General features: G+C 36.6%; 1 long non-coding RNA gene across 1 annotated transcript; it reads left to right on the forward strand.

The window, feature by feature from the left end:
* Positions 1-651: 651 nt before the first annotated feature.
* LOC139358148 (uncharacterized) lies at positions 652-11,224 on the forward strand. The gene is made up of 3 exons (XR_011612663.1): positions 652-1,213; positions 5,935-6,011; positions 10,940-11,224. It is a non-coding gene; the product is annotated as an uncharacterized lncRNA (long non-coding RNA).
* The last annotated feature ends 7,224 nt before the right edge of the window (positions 11,225-18,448 follow it).

Here is an 18,448-nt window from a genome sequence, read left to right on the forward strand (position 1 = left end):
AGATCCCAGCACCTGTGCTCTAGCCTTGTTCATTGAGGCCAACATCCTGCCTTACAACTCATCTCCAGTTCTTAGGTTATTGTTTAGGCCTGTTGAGCCTAGGTCTAGCCATTCTTGCCCCATTTGACAATATCTTTGAATCCTACACCTAATTCTAACCTAACCTAAATTCTTCTGGGGTCTGAAATTTAGTCACTGACCCTTGGGGCCTTAATTCTAGATGAATAATATCTTCTCCTCTCTACAATCAGAGATTTGAAAGAAATGATTTCTAAAGTCCTTGCAAATCTCAGAGCCTATTGTGATACCAGATGTCAACAGTTCACTCAGACAACCACTGACTTCTCACAATTTTGGGTTCCAGTAAAAATAATGGTTTCATTATTACAGTCCCAGATCTAGACTCTCCTTTGGCTAAAACAAAAGTATAACAGAAAGAGAGAAATATGTTTGAACTACAATGCAGGACCTGTGACAATCAATGGATTAACATAAAATTTGTTAATTTCTTTGAGTCATGTGAAAAAAGAACTATTGTTTCATTATTATTGTGAAATTATAATTTCTTCCATTTTTTTCATCTGATTTAGAAGTACCTGAGCCCTAAGGGGGGAAAACCTCATTAAGATTTATATGTTATCAATAATAGAAAAAGTCTGAAAAAATAATGACCTTGCCAATTTCTGCATAAATATCATGTACTTTCCAGTTTCCCCTGCTATAAAGTTCTATCTAGCACCAAGGACACTTTTAAGTTTTGCAATTAGTATAGTGCAAGAAGTTAGAAACATAAGAAAGCATTAAGATCACTTTCTATATTGTGCAGACCTCTTTAGGAAGTGATTCTCTCCTGTGGTGGATTCATTATAAGAAGAACATGACTTACTTTACAAAAGAAAGAGCTAGAGTGTGAGTATAAACTGTCCTTGATGGTGGAGGTTAGGGATAAATGAAAAAATTAAAATCTGCCAATAAATTAACAAGTAATAATTTAATCCATTATTTCCCTATTTTCTTTTACAATATCGTCCACGAGGGGCTCAAGGAAGTGGCCCCATTATCTGATTGACCTTCATGTTGAGAAACTGTCCACACAACTATGATGGGAAAGCTAATGAGAAGTCAGACAACTCAAAAGGAGACACTGGACAAGCAAAGAATTTTAAAATGTCTAAATGGCTTTCTAGGCCTTAAGTAATGGAACTACTTCAAGGTAATATAAAGTTAGGGGAAATTCTATTCTAGGGTTTTCAGAGTACTGGTTAGATCTCCATGAAATCAAGCTTAATTAGCAGTTTATAATTCTTAAATTATTTGAGCCTCTCAAACACTGGTTGAGATCAATATTATTCATATCCCCATTATATATATATATAGATATAGATATGAACAAAAGAATTTCCAGGAAGTCTGATGAGTAGCTAATAAAAGTGCCACACTAGTAAATGGCAGACCTGGGCATAGCATCAGGTTTTCTTACTCTTCGCTGTAATGATATTATTAAATTTAAAAATACACCTAATTCAAGGTGTAGATTTTGATTTTTTTTTTTTTTTTTTTTTTTTTTTTTTTTTTTTTTTTTTTGAGACGGAGTCTCACCCTGTCGCCTAGGCTGGAGTGCAATGGCACAATCTCGGCTCACTGCAACCTCCGCCTCCTGGGTTCAAGCAATGCTCCTGCCTCAGCCTCCCGAGTATCTGGGACTACAGGCACCCACCGCCATGCCCGGCTAATAGTTGTTATTTTTAGTAGAGGCCAGGTTTCACCGTGTTAGCCAGGATGGTCTCGATCTCCTGACCTATGAACCTCCCGCCTCAGCCTCCCAAAGTACTGGGATTACAGGCGTGAACCACCGCACTCAGCCCGATTTTGATAGATTTTAAAAATCAGATTGAAGAAATTTCATTTTTCCCTAGATTTTGATAGGTTTTATTATGAATGGGTATTGAATTTTGCCAAATGATTTTTCTGCCTTGAGATAGTCATGTGACTTTTTCCTCTTTAACTTGTTAGTATGACTGATTAGATTGTATTTAAATTATTAAAACAATTTTGCACTCATGGGATAAATCTCACTTGGAATGAAGTATTCAAGTGTTATATATAGTATTGCTAGATTTGATTTGTTTATACTTCCTTAAAGACTTTTGCACCTATGATCATGAGGGATATTGGGCTGTATGTTTTGGAATGAATCCATCTGGTTTTGGTATCAGAATTACACTGACTTCACAAAACAAGTTGGAAAATGTTTCTTCTTCATCTTTTTTTCTGAAAGTTTTTTTGTACCATTGGTAATTTTTCTTCATTAAATCTTTGATGGAATTCACCAATGAAGCCATCTGGGCCTGGAGATTTTTTTGAGGAGAGAGTTTTAATGACTAATTCCATGTCCTTAAGAGACATAAATGCTATTCTGATTTATTATTGCAATATGTAGGAGGATCAGCTTCCTATAAGGTAACTGCCTTACTAAAACCAGACCTTCAGAACACATACTTAATCAATTTATGTCTCTCATTTAACTCACTCAGTAGTTTTCTACCATTCTTAGACTAAAATCCAAAAGCTATAATTAACCAACAGTATCCCCTATGGCTCCTACTCTCTCTCCCTCAGCAAAAGAAAAAAAATGCTCTTACCTGATCTCTGCACTCTGTGCACTTCTCTACTTTCAGTTCTTCAAACTAGCATATTTCCTACTAACTCAGATCATTTTCATATGCTTTTCCTCTGCCAGGAATGAATGAATCCCTCCTAATTCCCTTCACCTTGCAGATTCAAGTTCACACTTCACATATCCTACCCTATCCTTCCTCAGAGAAGCTACCTTAATAGCTCTGACTACATCAGGTACCTCTGTTCTCCACTTTCATAGGTTCTCAATGCTTTTCTTTCTTTGCTTCTAGAACAGTTTATAACCACATACTCACAAAATTAATGTCTATTTCCCTCATTAAACTAAAATCTCAATGATGGCTGGGATCATATCTGTTTTGTTTATGACGGTAACTTGAAATTTAATATAATAATGACTGGCAAATAAAGCCTAATTATTTGTTGAAAAAGTGAAAAAAATGAATTAATGAATGCAATATGGATTTTGGATATTCCTTTCAGTTTTTATTCTTCCACCATTATCTTCTGCTGGCTACTGTGATGAGCTCATTTATTTTAACATTTCAGTACAGTATAATGACTTTATGCTTTTCTCACTTTAATTTTTTTAGTGTTCTTACATTAATACAGTGGAGTATACTATAATGAGAATATTACATTCTAAATGTGAAGATTTTTTGGACCTGTGTACTTCATGACATCCTATACAGCCAAAGACCTGCATTGGCCACTAGTATTTATAAGCTATATGATTTGGGTCTTGCCATTAGCCATCTAATTAATCTTAGTTCTTCGTTTTAATCTGGGATAAATAATGTTACATTTCCCTGCTAGTAATATGTGAAAATGTTTGATAAATCATAAAATGCTACAAAAATCTAGGTAGTTTATTAATGCTAATCTTTATCATCGTGAAATTAAGAATGTTTACCCTGGAAACATGCATTTGCTCTTCCTTTAAGTACTAATTCAAGGAGTGTGTTCAATAAACTGTAGAAAAATATTCTTATGCCTAGAAAAAATACTGGATGAAAATATTTCCAAATTTTCTCTAGAGTGAATGGGTTTGCATTTATAGTGAGAAAAAATACATTTTTAAAGAGAACAAAAAAAGGAGAACACTATGTAGACTGCTATGACAGTGCCATTAGTTTCTATTAGTATTCTACCATTTCTACGAGTTATCTTTCCTCCCTGTATGAATTCATAAAACTCTGATCAGTGTCCTGAGAAATGTCCTCAACACACCTCCACGAGAGTTTCTTTTTTATTTCGAAATCAAGCCACCATAGCTGGGAATGTGACAGAGGATTCTATCCAGAGATAGGAAAAGGACAAGATATAATGTTTCCCAGTCAGTCCTTCCAAGTGCTGGAATTCTGTGAGACACCAGCAAATAAAGTGACTCAGCACAGAATCCAGAACAGGTGATTCAGAAATCAAGTGGCTGCTTTGACAAAGGTTGAGCAGAATAATAAAACCTTTCACCAATTTCACCAGCAAACAGGCAGCGATGACCTTAGAAAAAGACCATACTGATGACCAGAAATACTTTCAGCTGCCATCAGCAACATTATCTATTCATGAAGTTATGTTTATTTGTTCTTTGCTTCAAATATACAAATTAACCAGGTACTTAAGTTGTCTTTGCCTTCTTTGACATCAGCATGAATAGCAACAATTACACATCTTTTAACAACACAGAAAAGAGCTGGTTTGTAAAATATAAAATGCGATGACAAAACTTCTGTCATTCTCCCCGCCCCCGACGCTAAAGTGAGCCCTGCACAATCTTCTCACAGTTTTCAATGTATTAGTATAAACATTGCTTAACCCCAGGGAACTCCAGAAGCAAGATTTACATAAAAGAAAACTGAGAGGAGAAAGAAAAGAAAAAATCCATCTCTGTGTATTTAGCTGGAAGGAGACAAACGTCCTGCAACAAATCACATTTTTATGTGTTGAGTTCTCTCTTCTAATTATAAATGTGGAATTTCAAACTAAAAGAACACAGTAAAGAGACAGTGTCCCCAGAGAAGCAGGCAGGCTGGCTTCCAGGAGGCTTGGAAGAGAACATTTCCTTTATTGAATTCATCCTGTCCAAGGTCTGTCCTTAAGTTACATAGGCTCAGAAAACTAAATTATCAAATCTGGAGAGAAGAGGGCAGTCCATATTAATCGAATTGCATGTAAAATGATCAATTCATTAATCAACAATGAAAACTGTAACAATCATACAAAATCATATGGCTAGAATAGTCCGTTTCTTTTGAACAAATCTACATTGGATACTGAATCATAATCATGAAAATGCTTGGAAAACAGGACTCAAAGACAAGAGGATTGCTGGCTGATTTGCATATTTAACGCCTTCAGGACAAAATAACTAACTTCATGTGTCTATGCTTCCTACAGGGATCTGTTTGTGAACTTGGTCAATCAACTATTTGATCAGTACTTTCCTCTTATTTTTTTCTAAATCTGGTTTCCTGCCAGGACTTATACCGTAACACTTCAAGGGTGATTTTAGTTTACTGGTTAGTTAAGTAGATTTTTGTTAAAATCTCAGTGACTGACCCAATTGGTAAAGACTAATTTTTAAAAAAGTAATGCCTTGAGTGTGTGTGTGTGTATATATATACTTAATTTTAAGCCTCTTTCACATATTTTTATTCTTAGAATTTCTTGAACACAGAACAAAACCTCTAATACAAATTTTAAAATACAAAAATCACTGGGAAAGAGGATAGAGATGTAAATATATAACTTCCTTCCTGTTATAAGCATTTCAAAGAACTTACATGTACAATTAAAGTAGTACAATGATTTCTCTCCCTTCTTGACTCTGCTATCCTCCTCACTATCCTGGAACTATGGAACTAAGTTTTATTCTACTCTCTTCCAGAATTCACATCCCAATACCCAGATCCAGAATCCGTTTATTCACTAGTTGTTTAAAGGAACAAATACACAGAGTGACATATTTTCCTACAAGTGGGAAATTCTCATTCCTGCTTCATAGGAATGAGACTTTGGGTGGATCCTAAGAACCTTTTCAGGGTGATAGGGTGATGGAGTGATAGACTGAGGACGGTGGAAAATAGAAGCAGATGTGGAACACAGACAGAAAAGACTGAGAATCTCAAAGACATGTTTTTACTACTTAAAAATTTTGCTCAAGATTGATCTTCAATTATATATTATATTTTATTGCTTTCCTCTCTAGCTGTGCTCAGGGAATATTCCTAAATTAGATTTTAGAAAAAAATCCCGGGAAGCAGTCCCTCCCCACCCTTTGTTTTTTCTTCCTTCTAGTCTCCTTCTTCTATGCAAATTTCAGGAATATTCTGATTTTAAGGATAAATGGAGAGAAGGGAAGCAGCAAAAATGAGGTAAGAGTTAAAAGGAATGGAGCAAGGCAAAAAGAAATGTTCTCCGCGTTTATAAATTGAATTATTACTTTGGCAAATTCTCTTCCTTTTATAGGAATGGAAGTAAACCAAAATTTACTAAGATTCAACAGAAATGTTCCCACTTTTGAAGGATAAAAATGGCCAACATATAAACCATATCCAAAAGGACTTTACTAAATTAAATAACAGAAACTGAAAGAAAACATATTAATCACAGAACAAAATATATGTATAGACACCATAAGACAGAAAAAAATCCAGAAACTCAGCTATAAATTCAACAAGACAAAGGGATACAAATTACAAAGTTTAAGCCGCCCAACACTGCATAGTAAACAGATTCCATCTTGCCTTCATGATATTTCTGCACAATTGTTGGTTAATTTCTTCTTTAAGGTTTTTTTTTTTTTTTTTTTTTTTTTTAAGAACAATGTAACTAATTCCTTCTCACTGCAATTTAAGAAACTAGGTAAGAGCAATGGACACACAATAGGAGTTCTGATGATATCTAATTTGAGCTGTGCCAGGACTACAGTCTGTTCCAGTTCCAAGCCAGCCTATGAAAACCTGACTCACCTTTTATTAGTCCAGCAGGCACAGTCTATCTGCTCTGTTCTAATTGGCAAAATGGCTACAACTCATAATAATGACAGTCAGATCAGAGCTGCATTTTCAAATCCAGTTAAGTTGCATATTTAACTTATAGCAAAAAGTGTTCATGGACGTCACGGAGATCCCTATATGGAATAGTAGAAATCATTGCCATGAATCTAGCCTTTACACACAGATACAGATTTACAACTAAGTATTATTCAAATAATTTTCTATAAGTTACACAGATTTGAACTCTGAAAACTATACAAAATTTTGAGTAACAAATTTCTTCTTGGCAAGACTTTAGAATTTTCAGGATGGAAGAATTTGGGGTGGTGGTTTAATCTGATTTCCTTTTGCCTAGTAAAGTGATATAACAGTCAAGGGCATGGGCAGTACAGTCATGCTCCCTAACCCTGAGTCCTGGATGTATGTACTAGTGGGACACTGGGGAAGTTATTAAACTTTCTAAGCCTTGGTCTTCTCATCTGTAAGACAGTAAGAACAGTAGTACTCAAGTCAGAGAGCTGTTATGTAGTTTAAACAACATAATTCATGAAAAAGTGGAACATGGTAAGTTGTTTATAAGGTATAAATAGAAACAGTCTCGAATATATTTGGGATGCTCTAAATAACTTTTTTTTTTTTTTTTGAGACAGGGTCTCACTCTGTTGCCCAGGCTGGAGTGCAGTGGTACGATCACTGCTCACTGTAGCCTCAACTTCCTGGGCTCAAGAGATCCTTCCCACTCAGCCTTCTAAGTAGCTGGACAATAAGCACATGCCATCACATCAGGCTAATGTTTTTTTTGTTTGTTTGTTTGTTTTTTTTTCCTTGTTTGTAGAGATTGAGGTCTCACTGTGTGCCTAGGATGGCCTTGAACCCCTGGGCCCAAGCAATACTCCTGCCTCAGCCTCCTAAAGTGCTGGGATTATAGGCATGAGCCACTGCACCTGGTTAAATGAATTTAGAGATTTTGAATGTTAAATAACTAATGAAAGTGAAGTACTACTTATGTATTTCTCAGAAAAGGATAAGTTGATATTGATATAAACAATTTACATATCTTAAAAGAATAAACACATTCTCAAATTTTGGGCCAACTTCCTGAATGAAACTCAAAGCCATGGCACTTGAAATAAACAAAGATGTCTTCTAGAGACCATAGACTTATTTCCCAAAAAGGTAGTCAATAAATGATTTCCTCATTTTATCTACGGGAATCTCCTAAGACATGAGAGGCATGATTGGTTAATAACCATTAATAGATATTTCTACTTGAAGTTGAATTTCTTAAATCCACATGCAATCTATGTGGTGGATAACAGAAATAAATAAAGGAAACCACTGCTCATTTTATTTCCCTGAAAGTGTTGAACCTATTTTGTATGCTGTCATAATCCTCGGTCTAGACCACAGTCTCTCCATCCTTGCCACTCAGCTGGCATGAGAGGAAGGGAGACAAAGACCACACAGCTAGCAATGTGAGTACAGAGACACACGTGAGAAGACACATGCAAAAAGCAAGGAACATCTCCACAAAACAGCAAAAGCAAATCACATATTCTGGAAAGAAAAGTATCTTATCTTTCTAAGAAGTCAATGTTGTTGTTATTTTCGGTGAGAGATGTCAATTAACGGTGTTTCAGATTTAAGACATGGAGGTTAAAAGCATGCTTTCGCTTGACAGTCTTTATGAGAGTCACACATACTATGTGATCTTGAATTTTTTTCTAAATCTTAGTTTACTCACAGATAAAATATGTAATAATGTCTCTATCTCTGGGTTATTTTTATAAGTAACTGAGATAACGTATGTAAAATATAGCACAAAGCTTGGCACATAGCATGTTACCAGAATGTGGTAGCTATTATTATTGCTATTGTTGTTTGCTAATTAAAATATTTGAGAATAGTATTTTTTTTAAATTTCTCAATGCTAAAGACTAGCCGTCTGCTACATTTTTAAATTAAAACTAAACAAAAACAAACCCCAGCCAGCTACAACCTAAAAGCAAAACAATGCTCAAAGGGGGAAAGCAATGAATTGGTAATGATTTTAAGACTCTCTTTAGAAGGCTTGTTTTCATTTAAATGCCATTCAAAACAAGGACAGTGTTCTTATGAAGTTTAAAAGATATGTATGTAAAATAGAGCAAGTGGAGACATGAATTCATATAATTTATTGCTGGAAAGAAACAGACAAGATCTAATTCTATACACTCATCTTTGAAATAAGCAAATTCATGCCTAGAAAATGAGTGTTTCTTTATTTGTTCGCCACCACGCCTGGCTAATTTTTTTTATTTTTAGTAGAGACGGGGTTTCACCATGTTGGTCAGGACAGTCTTGATCTCTTGACCTCGTGATCAGCCCGCCTCAGGCTCCCAAAGTGCTAGGATTACAGGCATGAGCCACCGCACCTGGCCTTATTTTCATTTATTTATTTTTATTTATTTATTTATTTATTTATTTATTTATTTATTTATTTATTTATTTTGAGACAGAGTCTTGCTCTGTTGCCCAGGCTGGAGTGCAGTGGGACAATCTCAGCTCACTGCAGCCCCTGCCTCCCGGGTTCAAGCGATTCTCCTGCCTCAGCCTCCAGAGTAGCTGGGATAACAGGTACACATCATCACACCCAACTAATTTTTGTATTTTTAGTAAAGACAGGGTTTTACCACATTGGCCAGGCTGGTCTAGAACTCCTGGCCTCAAGTGATCCACCTGCCTTGGCCTCCCAATGTGCTGGTATTACAGGCTTGAGCCACTGCATCTGGCTAGAAAATGAGTATTTCAAGATCACTAGATGGTTAGTTACCAACACTAGAACCCAAGTATCTGCCAGTCTTTCTGTGAAGACCAACAGCTTTCCATACAATTCATTCCTGTTCTTCATTATCAGCTACAGTAGAGTTTCCTGTGAGGAAAATCAGACTTCTGAAGCAGTTCTGGAATGCCATTGGGCACTGACAAAGGGAGAGAGTTAGGATAATGACACTTTTATATTAGATTTTTGGGATGCTTTAGATGATGTCATTTCCCAATTTCATTGCAAGAAAATATTTTGGTTTTATTCCCATGACTCAAAGCAATGAAAGAAAGTCAAACACAGAAGGTAGTATTTACCTAAATAATTGCAACAGCTTCTTATGAGCTGTTTTATTTACTTTTTGGGTAAATATATTTATTATTCAGGCAGTTTATTTCTATGCATTACATATTTATATAATATTCAAATGCATATGTTTTGTAAACCCTGTCTAAAATACATTGTATGCTGACAATAATGATCAGAAATTGAAGTATATCATAAAAAATTCTATGAAACTTCAGAAAATTATAAGCATCTTCTGTTTTACTACTGGTATAACCACTGCTGGATTTACAGAATGCCATTGTCAAACACCTGAAAGACTGATCATTTTTCTATAAATATATATTTGTCGTCAAACACAGATATGGATGGTAAACTTACAAAATTGGGGTTGATTAATAATGGCAAAATATGTTCAGGCTGTTATTTAAGCCCATTTAATAATATTGTATATGACAAACATTTATTTTCTCTCACCGAGTGCCCAAACTGGAGGTATGTAAGTACTTTGCTTTAGCTCAGGGTTTCTCAATTGCAGCACTCTTAATATCTGGAGCCAGAAAATGATTTATTGTGGGGGACAGTCCTGTGGATTGTGGAATGTTTTACAGCATCCCAGGCCTCTACCCTCTAGATGCCAGTAGCACTCTCTGCTCCATAGAAGCAACCAGAAATGCCTCTTGACATTTTCGCATTTCCCCTGTGGCAAAATTGCCTCCATTGAGGACCACTGCTTTAATTATTAAATTCTCTCAATAATCCCATGTCTCTCAATAATCCCATGAGGCAATGCATTACCATCTCTATTTTCTAGGTGAGCTGACAGATGCTTAAGACATTTGGTAATTTGCTTGATTTGCTCAATGTTGCACAGATAAAAAGTGGAAATCAAATAAACTGCAGATCTTAATAATATAATCATTGAATCCAACTACATCACTCCAAGACCCAGGTGAATGGAATATCAAGTTCTGTGTATCCATAGACATATTCTCAGTGCCATCTGAAATGGACAGGCTCTGCCCCTTTAAGAAAGCACATATTCCATTTCCCAGGGAAGATTTTACATTCATAGACAATGTGTCAGCCATTTTGAATTATGGTATAGCCATAGACAATATGAGTATTTCAGGGACTTAAAACACTCAAAGTTTTTTTCTGGCTCACATCGTACTGTCATTGTGAAGTGACATGGGCTCTGCTCTCTCATCCCAAGATGCAGATCATCCTGTTGGGACATGCCAGTCTGTGGCAGAGTGGTAACAGAACCATATGATGGCTCCTGCAGTGTGCACTCAGGAGTGACACAGACCCCTTGCACTCAATTTATATGGTTGAAGCAAGTCAAATGGCCAAGTGTGACATCAGTGGGCAGAAAAGATAGCCCTTCTTCAGGAAGAAGCCAAGCAGAGAAGGGCCAGGGAAAGAGCATCCTGGTGGGAAAAACAATAAACATTTTTGAAAAATAATTCTACCTTTTTACAGTTACAATGAAAAGTGATCCAAGTGATTCATCTGTCACATGAAAGACAAATAGCTTTTTATTCAAAATGCCCATAACTGTATGTTCTCTGGAGGTACCTGTTTGAGAAAGAAATCCTAATGTGGCTTCCAAGTGCCAGAAACAAAAGAGTTACACATTCAATATGTTAGAACCTCAAAACAGCAACATATCAGAGACCTCACAAGGTAAATGCAGGGAGTGTCCCAGTTTTTTCCTAACAGGATTTCTTCCGGAGACAGCACAGGTTCCTTTCCTTTTCAATACATCTGTTCCATGATCTCTTAAATGGGAGCTCTAGAAACTATTCAATTTCTACCTGATCTAGGCTATTTTGAGTAAAGAGCAGATCAACTTCTAGGAATAGAAAGAATGTTTGTACTTGGTATTTGGTGAGAAGGCATTTCATCAATCATGGGGATCTGTAAGAGGATCCAACACAGACTATTCATTCTAATGCTTTTACTACACAAACTTTTCTTTCCCCATTCTACCTAACCTTCCTCTGTCTCTCTCTCTTTCCTTCTCCCTTCCTCCCACCTCCTCTCTCACACACATAGTAATATACCTCACAATCTCTCAGGAAAACTCTTGATTAAAAATCATAGAAATATTCTAAAACAACAAGGATTTCTTCAAATGTTTTTATCAGTCTTTTAGTGGAGCTGCATAATGAATGCATTTAATTTAAAGAATTAAAGTACACGAGAGAGAGAGAGAAAAAAGGAAAAAAAAAGAATAGGAAAAAGTAAAAAGGGAGCACAACAGGAGTAAGACAGTGGTAATTCTTTAGCCCTCCTCTCAGGGAGACATAAAATCTAATTTTCTTACACTTGAATTTGAACTAAAAGTAGTGACTTTTTTTGATAAATAGAATGTAGCAGAAGTGACACTGTAGACCTTCTAAGGGTAGTTGGTTATATTAAAGCCTTGCAGCTTTGGTTCAGGCCTTTTATATCATTTAGTTTTGTGGGTAAACTTGTTTTCCCCAAAGATATGTTGAAGTTTTTTTATTTTTTTTTTAGAAGGAGTCTTGCTCTGTTGCCCAGGCTGGAGTGCAGTGGCACAGTCTCAGCTCACTGCAACCTCCACCACCCAGGTTCAAGCAATCCCCCTGCCTCAGCCTCCCAAGTAGCTGGGACTACAGATGCGCACCACCACGCCTGGCTTATTTTTTGTATTTTAGTAGAGGTGGGGTTTCACCATGTTGGCCAGGATGGTCTCAATCTCCTAACCTTGTGATCCGCCCATATCAGCCTCCCAAAGTGCTGGGATTACAGGCATGAGCCACTGCGCCCAGCCAATATGTTGAAGTTTTAACCCCCAGTCCCTGTGAATGTAAACTTATTGGAAAGCTGGGTTTTTGCAATTATAATCAAGTTAAGATGAAGTTATAATGGATTAAGGAGGGCCCTAAATTCAATGACTGATATCCTTATATGGGGAGAGACCTTTGGATACACAAAGATACACACAGAGGGGAGACAGGAATTTGAAGACAGTGGCAGAAATTAGAGTGTTTCAGCCACAAGCCAAGCACTGCTAAAGATTTTCAGGAGCCACCAAAGTTAGGAAGAGACAAGAAAGAATTCTTTCCTAGGGACTTCAAAGGGAGCATGGCTCCATAGACACCTTGATTTCAGACTTCTAGCCTCCAAAACTGTAAGAGAATAAATTCGTGTCATTTTACACTGCCCAGTTTTTGGAAATGTGTTATGGTAACCATAGGAAACAAGTGCATTTCTTCTTAGGATGCTCCCTGTGGGAATCCACGCTCCATCTTGAATCATAAGCCACATGGAGAGTTTACATGTGAACACTCTGGGCAGCAGCCCTACCTGAGCTCCTGGTCAACAGCCAGCATCAGCTGCCAGACATCCCAGTTGAGGCAACAAGTTGTGAGTCAAAAAGTAGTCTTGGAACCTGACACCCTGTAGATACAAGATAATCTGCCCAGACAACACCTTCTTGAATTCCTGATCCACAAAATTGGAAGCAAAATACAATTGTTGTTTGAAGCTACTTAGTTTGGGAGTAATTTGTTACATGGCCATAAATAAATGGTACAGAATCCAATACTTGGAAGTGAATGGTTACCATAATAGAAAACTAAAATATGTAGCCTTGGCTTTGAGATTAGGTAGCTGGTAGAAATTGGAAGGACTCCAAAGAGTCTGCTGGTGAAGACCTGAAGGACAATGAGGAAAATATTATTGTATACCAAAGAAAAAGGAATCCTGATTATGTAGTAACAAAATTTTGGCAACATGGTTGCTTGCCATAGCATGGGAACAAAAAAAGTTTGCATCATGAATTTGGGGAGATTTCTGGACATAATATATAAGTGTCAACTGGTCCAGCAAAACCTTTCTCGAATTTCTGACCATGAAAATAGTGAACAAAGTAAGTGATGTTTTAAGCTACTAAGTTGAGGATAAATAAATGGAGGAAAGGCAGGTAGAAGAAATGGAAAGCAGAATGTGGTAGTTTAGGGGTGATAACAAATACTTCACATTCTTCCGATTGAGAGCTGAAGTCTAATTTCCCTACCTTTGACTCTGGACTAGTGACACAGCAATTTATTATGCAGCAGTGAATAACCAGAAGTGGGGAAAAGGGAGAAGGGAAACAAGATCAGTTTAAATAGTGAATGTTCTGGGATGAAAATAAAACGGAGATATAATTCTGCCTCTTAATGCCAGAACAATTCACCTGTTGAATGTTATTCAAATGTTTAAAGATTATATATACAGTCACAATATGATCACAAACACAAACCAACTACTTAATGTGATATTCGACCAAAGAAATAGCTTCCTGTTTAATCCTAACTGTGTTGTATTCATTGAGAAAAGGCATTTTCTTACACGGTATTTCCTTACAAGATTTTCATGGGTAACCTTCTTGCCTTAGACCCTTACATCAGAACCTCAACTTCTCCTAAAATGTGACTTCACTATATACTTCCAAATAGAAAATATTCACATGAAGTAAAACACTCCTGATACAAGTGTTTGAGTAGGTGTTAAATGGTAAAGACACAATCTAATATGTAGGCATTTCTTTATAGATAAATCTTATTCTACAAATATTTAAAGTGACTCACAAGTAATATATTCCACACTCTATAAAAGTATGAAAAAAATCCAGGATCAGAGAAAAATTAAAGTAGAATAAACGTAACAAATCATGAAGAAATTGTTAAATTAATGCTACATAGTTATTAAGTTGAATTTGATTCTGAGCTTCCAGAGAGGTAAAGAAAAACAAGAAATGTCTGACACATATTTCTCATTGGCAGTGGGAAGGATATATTTCAATTGTACAGAGAAACAAGATTATTTATGTCATAGAATTATGAAAATAATTTTCCTTAAGGAATTGCCACTGAGGACACTATGATCCCCACATCTCTCCAGTTAATACCTTACACAGAAATATGTTTCTATTAATATGTTTCCTCAGGCTTTTCTCAATGAATGAGAATCTAATTTCAAAGCTCAACTCAGTCACAACAGTATACAAGACCAAGAAAACATATCCAGTGATATAACTCTGCTTTTTCTCCTCTATTAGACTATGAGCTCTTTAAGCAAAAAAGCAAAAAACAAACCACACCTTTGTTTTTCTTCTTTTCTTTTCATAACTCTATATCTATACTTGGTACTATACCTATATAGCATTTGTGGTACATGGTATCGTGCAGATATGCCATAGTTCTGTTTTCTGGGAGCACATCTGAGGCACCAGTCCTGACTGTATAAATAAACAAAATTCACTTCCTTTTAAAGCTGTTGAACTACCTCATCTTTAGACTCAACAGAATGACAATGTGACTTTTTGGAATATATAATAATACACAAAAATGAGTGTTTGTATAGAAAATTCTGGCAAACAAAAAGTTAGTATTTACTATGGGAGTTATCTAGATGAACTTCTCTTTCCTTTTCCACAATACTTTGCAGTGTGAAGTGTTTATAGCCTGTAGCTGATACAGAACTAAAGCACAGCCTCACTTGCTGAAATACTGAAGAACAAGTAGTTCATGCTGGTTAAACATTAAAATATCCCGAAAGAGTTAGAAAAAAATCAAGACCACCAGCACTATCTTTAAAAAAAAAAAAAAAAAAGGCATTATCATTAGCAACTACAGTATTAAAGCTAAGTTGTGGGGTGGAAAGAGAAAGTCATTGCACAAGTTTGGTAGAGATTTGCAAGGAGAGCTTCACAAGGCTGTTTAATGCTTAGGCAGTTGACTTTTATTACTATCTCAAGGGCCAGATCTAACTAAAACTCTCCCCAGTCTTCACTCCACATTTTGCTAAAATGGAATGGAGCGTCTAGGCAAAGAGATTTAATGTTATTACCATTTGCAAAAACACGCACACATGCACACACACTCCCACTCCACACACACACACACACATAACTCGATAGAGCAGTCTGCTAAATTGCATATTCCTCTAGAGCAAGGAGTAATTTGTGCCTGTTGAATAGGAGAAAAAAAAGCTGATTGCATCTATCTTACAGCTTTACGAGCACTTTGGGTTCCAAAGAGGGATAGATTCGACTGGAAAAAATATTTAGGGGTTAATATTGTGGAAAAACAGGTGTATACCCATGAAAATAACTGACACCTTTATGAGTGTATACTGAGATCAGTAACAAGGGAACATGGAGCTCAAAAGCAAAGACTGAGTACTTTCCCACAGGGAGCTTATGACCTAGTCAAGAAGAGATGGTAATAATAGAACGTTCTGTTTACAAGTCTCCTGAGAGATCATCTGGTCTGATGCCTTTCAAATTCTCTTCCTGTAAATCCTAGAAGACTCACTCAGAGGCACTACCATGGGAGATGAAGAAAAACCAGCTCAGCAGGAATGTCTCCATCACTGCTCCAGCTGTAAACAGACTCTACTCTGATATGGCTTACACATTGTATTTCTTTAAGACATCTCCTTTTGTGTTGGGCCCACTGACTATAAACATGGAAGGCCTTTTAAGAAAATAGTTGGTGGCCAGGCACAGTGGTTCACACCTGTAATCCCAGTAAGTGCTTGGGAGGCCACAGCAGGAGGATCCCGTGAGCCCGGGTGTTCAAGACCAGCCTGGGCAACATGGCAAAACCCTGTCTCTACAAAAAAAAACACAGGAAAATTATCTGGGTGTGGTGGTGTGCATCTGTAGTCCCAGCTACTGGGAAGGCTGAGGCGGGAGGATCATTTGAGCCTGGGAGGTCGAGGCTGCAGGGAGCTATGATCATGCCATTGCACTCCAGCCTGGGCAACACAGTGAGACCTTATCTCAAAAAAAAAAAAAAAAAAAAGAAGAAGAAGAAGAAGAAAGAAAGAAAGAAAGATGATTGGTCATTTGTGATGAATATCTGTTGCTTTGCTTTCCCAAAATCTATTTTCCTTTCTTTAGGTCCCTGATTTGCCTGCGGGCACCACAATTCCTGCATTGTCTGTAACTCAGGAAGAACTGTCCCTACCATTGGCTACAGCAGTAAAGATAGCTGATCTTTTTTTTTTTAATCAGTCATTCTGGCCACAATAACTAGTAGAGAAAGTAGGTGATCAAGGCTGACCAATTAAAGCCAGAAAGACTGAGAGGATTTTAATTGGGAGCTCTCAGGACAGAGATAGCCTCATCCATTAGGATTACTAAGAAGAGAGAATTGAGCCTGAAGCTGCCGGAAAACACCTTTCTAAGAATGGTGCCCAACCTGGAAAAACAGGCTTTGTCTAAAGCCAGCTCTAAAACACATTATCCCAACCACTTCTCAGTATTTCGGCTAAGATCAAGTGTAAAACACATTATCCTTGGGGTTTTCATTATATTAATAAAACAAGTGAATAAATTGCTTTTTCCTTTATGAGTTTGTTTTCCTTTTCAACATAAAAACCATGCTTTATACCCCATGTTGATTTTTCTTTTTTTAATAATGAGTGTTGAGGTCCCCATTAGGTAAAGGGATTTGCCCACCAGGGTCTCAAATATACCCAGCTGGGTCCCAAGGATTCTGACTCTTCGCCTCGTGCTTCATCCACTAGTCTTTGAATGGAGTTCGTATCTTTAAGACTGGGCTAAATATCGAAAATCAACTTCTTATTTTATATTCACTAGAAGAAAATATAATCTAAAGAAAGTCGGTAGTGGTTCCTTTCATCGTGTTTGTGAGTTCCTTTTACTGTTTCATACATGCTAACTTGAGTATGTGATTTCATTCCACTGGAGTCTTATTAACTCAAGACGATGGTTGAGGTACCCTCAGAAGAAGAAAAGCCTGTCTGAAGTATCAGCCCCTCGTGAGCACATTTTGGCATTTGAGAGCCTGCTTTTGCTCCCCCTGAGTCACTGAGTACTTGGTCCTCTCCCTCAAAGGAACAGAGATACAGTAGTAGCACTGTGTCAGAGTGAGACAAATTACTTTGTGGCAATTATATACAGTTAGGAACCTAAATTTGCACATCTCAGGGAAAATAGTTCAGAACCACCTTCCTCACTTTGTATTTTCACTTTTTTAGGTAAGAAAACTTCAAATTTATATGCTAATACAATGTAGTTCATTTTGTTCTATGATTAACTAGTTGCCTCACCTTGGGCAAGAAAGTTTATCTGAGTCTATTTTCTAGGTGTTCTGGCTAGAATAAATCCTTTCTAATGTCCCTTTCAGATCTAGCGATTTCTGATACTATGAACTTAAAGCACATTATAAACTAGACAAATCTGTTTTATAAATGTTTTTGTCTGTTATTCCAAAAGACATGTAGAAATGTTCAAGGTAGATTAACACATTCTACTGAAAAAGCAGTTTTTGTAAGTGTTAGAAAAATGAGAGTGAAATTTTGGACTAAAAAAATTATCTACATAAAAATATATTTATCTGCAAGAAATATATTCATGCAAACCCAGGGGCCATTTCCATTCTATACTTGATGCAAAATTTTCAAAAGTTCTAGGAAGCCTATCCAAATAAAGTATTAACTTTTGGATGGAAATGTAACTCCCAAATAGACGTTTAGTACGATAAACAGATGTATTCTGATGTTGCCTTTTTTGATACATTTATCAGTGTTTTCATAATTTCATATAAAATGGAAGTTTGATGAAAAATAGTTTGAACTTTGGACACAGATTTGGTCTTACATTGGAGTTCAACTGGAAATTTACTGGACATATCAAGCAAGATCCCTCAAGTCTCTGAAGTTCAATATATAATTT

The sequence above is a fragment of the Macaca nemestrina genome, chromosome 14 (genome assembly GCF_043159975.1).
Source record: "Macaca nemestrina isolate mMacNem1 chromosome 14, mMacNem.hap1, whole genome shotgun sequence".
Lineage (NCBI taxonomy): Eukaryota > Metazoa > Chordata > Mammalia > Primates > Cercopithecidae > Macaca > Macaca nemestrina.